The sequence below is a fragment of the Bos indicus x Bos taurus genome, chromosome 5 (genome assembly GCF_003369695.1).
Source record: "Bos indicus x Bos taurus breed Angus x Brahman F1 hybrid chromosome 5, Bos_hybrid_MaternalHap_v2.0, whole genome shotgun sequence".
NCBI classification, from domain to species: domain Eukaryota; kingdom Metazoa; phylum Chordata; class Mammalia; order Artiodactyla; family Bovidae; genus Bos; species Bos indicus x Bos taurus.
The window spans coordinates 20,460,900-20,470,659 of NC_040080.1; positions in this window are offsets into that span (position 1 = coordinate 20,460,900).

A 9,760-nucleotide genomic window follows, 5' to 3' on the forward strand; every position below is an offset into this window, starting at 1 on the left:
GAAACCAATTATTTTGAGAAACTGGTCTACTTTGTCCTTAAGTGGCTGAGTCCAGCTGGTCACTCTACTGCAGCCCCAAGTAACTGTTAACTTCCTGGCCCTGCCTCCTGTCCAGCTCCTCACTCGCCCCTTTGTTTACAGAGCTAGGCCTGCAATCTGGTCAGCTCCAGCCTGTGGCATGCTCTCCGGTGGGTAATCAGGGCCACAGAGCTTGTTTTTCTTGTGTTTTAACCTTCCCCATCCCCCAAACAAAAAACAGTCCTTGTTCCCAAAGCTGTAAGATGTTCTTAGCCTGTGATCTCAGTCTGTTTACTTTACCATATATTTTCTTTTTACTTTTATTCTTGCGGTTAAGGACACTTTAATAGTTTGTAAATACAGGCAAACAGATTATTTTCATTTTGAAGTAACAGGAAGCGATTACTCCAGAAGGAGTCAAATGACATTTCCATGTGCCACCATGCAGGCCTGTGCATATTTCAACAGTGACTAAGAGACAACCCTCGTCACTCTGCGTGTATATTTTGCAGTGTGGACCATCAGTTTTGACAGTTCTGTTTTCAACACAGCAGTGTATTTAAGATCCTCAAGACTTCCATTTAGATGTGTTTAGCGCCTGAAGCTTGCAAAAAGTGATCCTGAGCTCCTGGGTTGGAGGTATGGAACACAACGGTTTGTACTCATCTCCTGGGGCCTGTGTTGCCTTATATCACTCAATCAAAGCTTGGTTTTGCATTGCTTGCCATTCAAAGAAAAAAACTGTGTTTTAGGTGCTCTGATTCCCTACCTCCTTCAAGTCTTGGCTCAGCTATCACTTCAGGCTACCCAGAGCACCTTTTTAAATATTTCAGCAACCTTCACCCACTCGCAGCTCTCACTAATTCCCACGTTGATCTACTTTAGTCCTGTTTGCTGAACACAGATCCTAACATTTTCTGAAGTTCATGGTCCACTCTTACTAGATTGTAAGCTCCAAAAGGCAGAAGTTTTATTTTGTTCAATGGTTCATACACTCTGGTCAGAACAGTGCCTGGCCTAGAGCTGATGCTCAAAAAAAAGTGAAAGAATGATAGCTTCTGATAGGCTTGAAGGTTTCAGTTCAGGGATTAGGTCATGAAGAACCAAATTATCCATAAAAGTACAAGTTTCAAATGGGCCATTCAAGGACCGTTGGGAACACCTTGGAGCTTACTAGAAAGATTTGGAGGCTGGGCATAGGGCTCAAATCCCAGGTTTGCCACTAAACTAGCTCTGTGACATGGGTGGGCCAATTTATTTTTTGTAGAAAGGAAGTGGTGAATTTCCTTCCTGTTAGATATAGTTACATCAGAGGTTGTGACTATGAAATCCTTTGCAAATTAAATGACGTTGCATATTAGGAGTAAGTTTTATTTAAGACTAAAATGGCAGTGACTTAGGCTAACTAGCCAGAATAGGTTTTTATTTTTTTTTCACTGGTGATAATCATTGGAAGGACTGATGCAAAACTGAAACTCTAATACTTTGGCCACCTGATGCAAAGAACTGACTAATTGGAAAAGACGCTGATGCTGGGAAAGATCGAAGGCAGGAGGAGAAGGGGACAACAGAGGATGAGATAGTTGGATGGCATCACTGACTCGATGGACATGAATTTGAGTAAGCTCTGGCAGTTGGTGATGGACAGGGAAGCCTGGAGTGCTGTAGTCCATGGGGTCACAAAGAGTCGGGCACAACTGAGTGACTGAACTGACTGAATATTGCAGGACATTTATTATAATAAATCCTGCATCTATTTGGAAAATACAGGATATGGCATGAGTCAGGGGAAGTGTAGCATATGTTGAGCTGGGTGTCTCTAAAAACAGTTTTCAGACTTGATGGGAAATACAGCTGAGAAGGCTCTCCTTCTTTTGATTAGTAAACTCTCCTTGAGGATTGATTTTCTTGATCGAAATAGCTGATCATCATCTTTGAAGATGATCTTGCCCGGTCTCCTTTTCCTCGGGTGCAGGTAAAACCTAGATGTGGGACAGAGTAGCTAGAACATTTCAGAGCTTTGTCAGGCTAGAACCAGCATGAATATGTGAAAATATTTGAAATATATAAGTATTTAAAAAATATTTAAAGCACATATGTTTAAAATACACAAATATTTGTATATTAAAATTTAAATACACAAGTATTTGTATATTTAAAATACATGCACAAGACATCGACTCCATTCTTGTGTAAAAATGTCCAGGTTTGGCATAATGACTCTGCCTCCTGTTGTTCAGTCACCAAGTTGTGTTCGACACTTTGTGACCCCATGGACTGCAGCATGCCAGGCTTCCCTGGCCTTCACTATCTGCCTGAGTCCATGGTGCGCTCCAACCATCTCATCTTCCATCGCCCCCTTCTTCTCTTGCTGTCAATCTTTCCCCGCATCAGGGTCTTTTGCCAATGAGTCGGCTTTTCACATCACGAAAGAATACACAGAATGCACACAGAAGAACTACACAAAAAAGGTCTTAATGACCAGGATAACCATGATGGTGTGGTCACTCACCTTGAGCCAGACATCCTGGATTTTGAAATCAAGTAGGCCTTAGAAGCATTACTTCTAACAAAGCTAGTGGGGGTGATGGAATTCTGCCTAAGCTGTTTAAATCCTAAAAGATGATGCTTTTAAAGTGTTTCATTCAATATGACGGCAAATTTGGAAAACTCAGCAGTGGCCACAGGACTGGAAAAGGTCAGTTTTCATTCCAATCCCAAAGAAAGGCAATTCTAAAGAATGTTCAGACTACCTCACAATTGGGCTCATTTCACATGCTGGCAAGGTAATGCTCAAAATCCTTCAAGCTAGGGTTCAACAGTATGTGAACCGAGAACTTCCAGATGTTAAAGATGGATTTAGAAAAGGCAGAGGAACCAGAAATCAAATTGCCAACGGCCATTGGATCATAGAAAAAGCAAAGGAATTCCAAAAAAGCATTGACTTCTGTTTCATTGACTATGCTAAAGCCTTTGACTGTGTGGGTCACAACAAACTACCTCTTGAGGCCCAGGCTACTTCTGCCCTCTCTTCCACATCAGTTGGGTGTAATCCTCATCCTGAAAGTCAGACACAAGATCTACTTCTTGTAATCAGATGGAGGAAGAGACCCAGAAGAGGACAGCATACTGGCCAGCTCTCTGAAGGAAAGCTCCCTACAGGTACTAAGGACAGCACCACTGACCTCTACTGGCTGGAACTGAGTAACACAGCCACTCCTACTTGTAAATAGAATTGGTAAAATTTAGTCTCTATCCTAGGCGGCCATTATCCTGGTTCAAAACTTTATTACTGATGAGAACATACAGTACAATTAATCATATACACTACCATGTGTAAAATAGATAGCTAGTGGGAAGTCGCTGTGTAGCATAGGAAGCTCAGCCTGGTGCTCTGTGATGACCTAGAGGGGTGGGCTGGAGGTGGGGTGGGGAGAGGGAGGCTCAAGAGTGAGCGGATGTATGTATGCTTACCTTTGATTCATGTACTGCAGAAACACAACATTGTAAAGCAGTTATCTGATTACAATGATTAAAAAAAAATCGGATTTAAATGTATTGCTATGGAAAAAGAACATAAAGGAAAATCACTAGCATCTGACTTGCCTGAATTGGTGGCTAAATGTAGGAGATTTCTACTCACCCCTTCAAAGTTAGTCATGTGAACTTCTGAGGGGTAAATAAAAGAAACTGAATTTTAAGCAAGGCTTTACCTAAACAGATGGAATCTTGAGACTTACTAGGGAGAATATTAATACTTGCCAAACAATGACAGAAACTCACAACATAGGAATGGCCACACTAAAATGCACCTAGACTTAAAAAGGAATGGAAAAAAGGAATGAAAACCAGACTACCGTTTGGGATATATGAATTTTATTGAGCCCATTCTAGAAAGATTTGGGGTTTCTTTTCATATAATCATTCTAAAGATTTGGATAATATTGCTGTGTTATCATCTGCATGTGACTTGCTGTAAGGTAGGGAGTTTTGTTCTTGAACAGAATAACCTGTATTTTATAACCACACTCAATTAAAATTTCCAACCATCTGAGACTTCCCTGGTGGTCTAATGGTTAAGAGTCCATTTGCCAATGCAGGGGTCATGGGTTTGATCCCTGGTCCAGGAAGATTTCACATGCCTCAGAGCAACTAAGCCCTTATGCCCCAACTATTGAGCCTGTGCTCTAGAGCCCAGGAGCCGCAGCTGCTGAAGCCTTCATGCCCTAGAGTCCGTGCTCTGTAACGAGAGAAGCCACCACAGTTAGAAGCCAGTGCACCACAGCTAGAGAAGCCCAGGGACAGCGATGAGGACCTGATGCAGCCAAAAATAGATATAAATAAAATGAAAAAAAACAAAACAAAACAAAACAACTACCAACATCCCACTGAATGGGTTTAAGGTATGTATTTCCAGGTTCAGCTGCGTGGCATCAGTGGTACATTTTAAAAAACCACTGATACCAACCAGGGCCCCACTTTAGCATCAGGACATAGCGGGGTCGTGGCATCTTTACGTTTACACAAACCTCTCAAGGAATCTCTGCAGCCAGGGTTCTGAACAACTTAACTGGATGCTTTTTGTCTAACAAACTCATTGGTACCAGTTCTGAAAATGGCTTTTCTTCTGACTTTACTTCATTTTCCTTCAGCTCAGTTTAGTCGCACAGTTGTGTCCGACTCTTTACAACCCCATGGACTGCAGCACGCCAGGCTTCCCTGTCCATCACCAACTCCCAGAGGTTGCTCAGACTCGTATCCATTGAGTCTGTGATGCCATCCAACCATCTCATCCTCTGCTATCCCCTTCTCCTCCTGCCTTCAATCTTTTCCAGCATCAAGGTTTTTTCCAATGAATCAGTTCTTTTCATCAGATGGCCAAAGTATTGGAGCTTCAGCTTCAGCATCAGTCCTTCCAATGAATATTCAAGACTGATTTCCCTTAAGATTGGCTGCTTTGATTTCCTTGCAGTCCAAGCGACTCTCAAGAGTCTTCTCCAACACCAAAGTTCAAGCATCATTTTCCTAGTCCTAGAATAATTCTTGCCAGATCTGTATTTCCTTCTCCATTAATCCTTGCAGGGCTGCAGAATCTAAGACAATACCATGAACTAGATTTCTGCTACATATGAGTAGGCGTTACAAGGCTTCTCGCACATCTTTAAGAAAACAAGCCACCTGTCTTTCCGCAGTAACCCTGTTGCTGTTTGGATCGGATTGAAAGACTTTGATGAGCAAGACACCCCCTCAAGACCTGACTCGTACTCAGTCACAACTAGGTTTTGGGGGAAAAAAAAAAAAAAAATTATGTTATTTCACTTAATGGCCACAAGGTGGCGGGCCAGACAATTTCATTAGCTTCAGTTGCCACCAGCAGCAATGATTTTCCCATTTGTTATTAATAAGAATGTTATCACCCTTCTACAAATGAAGAGTACAGAATCTTAGAACTAGACAGAAATATGAGATGATCCTGATCATTGATTGTCTTTTAATATCTTCCAAAGTAGGGAGGTTGCTTACACATTTTAAATTGTTATTCTGATCTTCCAGTGTCCCTTCCAGAATCTAAGAAAAACACTAACACTCTTATTTCAGATACATGGAAATGTCTCTGTTCAAAGAGCTAACAGTGATGGGAATCTAGGAATGCAATTACAGGCATACCTGTAATTTTATTGTGGCATATTGTGGGTTTGGTTCTAGACGACAGCAATAAAATGAATGTTGCAATAAAGTGAGTCACAAGTTTCTTTTGGTTTCTGAGGGCATATAAAAGCTATGTTTGTATTATACTGTAGCCTACTGAGTAGAATGACATTTTGTTCAAATCTGTACACTTTAATTAAAAATATTATATTAGTAAAAAATGCTAGCCATCACCTGAGCCTTCAGTGAGCTATAATCTTTGCAAGATCACCAATCGCAGGTCACTATGATAAACAGAATAATAATAAGCAAGTTTGAATACTGTGAGAATTACCACATGTGACACAGATATGAAGTGAGCAGATGGTCTTGGAAAAAGTGATGCCGACAGACTTGGCGAAGGTTGGCCACGGATCTTCAATTTGTGAAGAATGCCACATCTGTAATACAGCTAGAGACCTGGTCCCCTGTTTGTTTTGTCTGAGTTACCTAAAAAGTTGAAAAAAAGAGCGAAGCCCAAGTAAAGATTTTATGGGGGTGGGGGGCAGCGCAGGGAAGCAAAATGCTGTATGCTTTGTCTCTGTTTTTCTACCTCTGAGAGTATTTGCCTCTGGAAAAGGTGAAGTTTTGTTAACAGACCATCAATACAATCCAAAAAGTAGGTATCAATGATAAATTCCTTTAAATGTCTCTCAAAACTGACTTTGGTCTCATTGCTTCAGTGTTACCAATTAATGAAGAACTTCCTCCTGTGGTAGGTGATAGAGGAAGATGAGGCAGGAACTGAACACTTTTGGGCATCTTTTTCCAAATGTGCTCTACTCCTCATGTTTAGGAGACTAACCTTTCACTGGGGGCTTGCCAGGTGGCGCTAGTGGTAAAGAACCCTCCTGCCAGTGCTGGAAGCATAAGAGACTCAGCTTTGATCCCTGTGTCAGGAAGCTCTCCTGGAGGAGCACAGGGCAACCCACTCTAGTATTCTTGCCTGGAGAATCACATGGACAGAGGAGCCTGGTGGGCTACAGTCCATGGGGTCGCAAAGACTTGGACATGACCGAGGTGACTTAGCATGCATGCATGCAAGCTTTCAAGAATAAAAGACTAGAACTACATTTTGGTACTTCCTTAGAAAAAAGGCAAGCAGAAAAAAGAAAAAAAAAAAAAAAAGAACCTCTGAAGCTAGGAAAATACAGTCCTCAGTTTGTTTATAATGTTCAGATCTAAAGAGATTTTATGTATACACACACACACACACACACACACACACACACATATACAGTAGTCCTTGGCTTATCTCTGCAGGCTCAACCGCTACTTGTCAATTGCCCTCTCACTAATTAATCTTGAACTGCACCAGTCCTTTATTTCTTTGGGGAACTACACTAAGCAGTTTCCTATTTGAGGGCTGTGTTCATGCTCGCATGTTCTGTTGAATTGCTCCTTCCTTCACTCTGAATGTCCAGCTCATTCCTATACTTTGTTTTCGCTTAAATTTTATAATCTCTGATCTCCATGTTAGAGATTATAGGCCCCCTTCACTATTGCTCTGAATCTCAAACCCTTTTTTGTTTCATTTGTAACAGGAATTGGAACTTGTGTTTTTTATTGTATCTTTGGCTTCATAGCTTTGTGCAGGCTTCCCCTAATTGCAGCGATCCGCGCCTACTCTTTGTTGTGGTTCTTGGGCTTCTCTTGTTGCAGAGCACAGACTCTAGGAGCCTGGGCTGAGTAGTTGTGATGCACTGGTTTGGTTGTGCTGTGGCGTGCGGGATCTTCCTGGACCAGGGATTGAACCCATGTCCCCTGCACTGGCAAGCAGATTTTTATCTGCTACACCACCAGGGAAGTCTGGAACTTGCATTTTTTAAATTTGCCTTTTTACTTAGATTTTAAAATTTCTCTTATTAGGAAGAGTATAATCTCCATGAGTCCAGAGACCATGGAGATCCTGAGACCAACAGAGACCATGTCTGTTTTTTAATTATTCCATAATTTTGTCACTTAAATATTTAATGTGTGTGTGTGTATGTGTAAGTCTCTCAGTCATGTCTGACTCTTGGTGATCCCATGGACTGTAACCTGCCAGGCTCCCCTGTCCATAGAATTATCCAGGCAAGAGTACTGGAGTGGGTTGCCATGCCCTCCTCCAGGGATCTTCCCAACCCAAGGATGGAACCTAGGTCTCCTGCATTGCAGGCAGATTGAGCCACCAGGGAAGCCCACTGTGTGTCTACTCTTTATCAGGTAGTATAGCATTAGGCACTCAATAACTGTTAAATGAATAACAGTTTCTCTTTAGAGGGAACCCTCTCTCCTTTAAATTTTCTATATACAAATAAAGAGAAGCAAGTAGTAAAAGTCCAAACTCTTGAACTTTTCAGAAGTTCAGAAATTGAAATAAGCACATGATCCTATTTCCATATCAGTAAGGAAGTAATGTGATATATACACCTATTAAGATATATAAGAGAAAAGTGCATCACTAACCTAAAAATTTATATATGTGGAACACATATCCCAGAACCAGAACTATGTAACCTAAATAATTGAACATACAATATTAGTTGAACAAAGTGATGAATTGAAATTTGGTGACATGAGACAAAGCCAGCCCATTTAGGGTCTAAATTAGCATGATGTTTCAACTTTAACCTGTGGTTACTGTGACCTTCCTTTCATTAGGATTGTGTAACTCTGATCTGAAGAAGGATAACAATGTGAGTTTAAGGTGGTGTTTGTGGTCTCTGACCTGTGATTTTTCCAGTTCATCCATCTACTCAGTCAGACTTTCAAAGCTTTTTTTTAAAAAAATTGCAATTATTTTAATTTTTTTGTTAGAGGATAATTGCTTCACAATGTTGTGTTAGTTTCTGCTGTACAATAAAGTGAATCAGCTATCAGTTCATTTCAGTTCAGTTGCTCAGTCGTGTCCGACTCTTTGCAACCCCATGGACTGCAGCACTCCAGGCTTCCCTGTCCATCACCAACTCCCAGAGCTTTCTCAAACTCATGTCCATTGAGTCAGTGATGCCATCCAACCATCTCATCTTCTGTTGTCCCCTTCTTCTCCTGCCTTCAATCTTTCCCAGCATCAGGGACTTTTCCAATGAGTCAGTTCTTCTCATCAGGTGGCCAAAATATTGGAGTTTCAGCTTTAGCATCCAGTCCTTCCAATGAATATTCAAGACTGATTTCCTTTAGGATTGACTGGTTGGATCTCCTTGGAGTCCAAGGGATTCTCAAGTGTCCTCTCCAACACCGCAGTTCAAAAGGATCAATTCTTCGACTATATACACACACATATGCCCTCCCTCTTGGATTTCCCTCCCACTGCACTGCCACCCCCCACTTTTCTTGGGCAGCCACTTAATTATTACTAAATTGTTCTAGAAGCTCAGAAATTCTGCAAGTCTTGACTGGGAAGCCTGACGTTTACCAAAGTTTTTCCTGTTACCTTATGCTGGTTTTTGTTGTGGCTAGTTACTCAACTGATTTATTAACAGTTTAATAAGAAAGACTCCAAAGACCTAAAGATATTTCTTCAGTATAGGGAGATTAGATACTGAATCCTGGGCCAATGGCTGAGCACGGGGAAAAGACTGGTAACAGGGCTTCCCTGGTGGTCTATTGGTTAAGAATCTGGGTGCCAATTCAGGGGACACGAGTTCGATCCCTGGTCTGGCATGATCCCACATGCATGGGAGCATCTAAGCCAATGGGCCACAACTACTGAGCCTGCGCTCTAGAGCCCACGAGCCACAGCTAGTGAAGCCCGGTTACCCTAGAGTCTGTGCTCAGCAACGAGAAGCCACTGCAATAAGAGTCCTGAGCACCACAGCAAGAGTAGCCTCTGCTCACCACAACTAGAGAAAGCCTGTGTGCAGCAACAAAGATCCACTGCAGCCAAAAATAAATAAGTAAATAAAATTAAAAAAAGAACTAATAGCCTAAAAAAGGCTTGTCTCACTTCAGAGAGATAAGCATACAGAAAGTATTTTTTTATGTAATTTACCCTAGTTATTTTGTAGCTTAAATTTAGCTTTGTCAACAGGCATGCACGTGTTACATGTGCCTTGATTATTTAATCATTAAT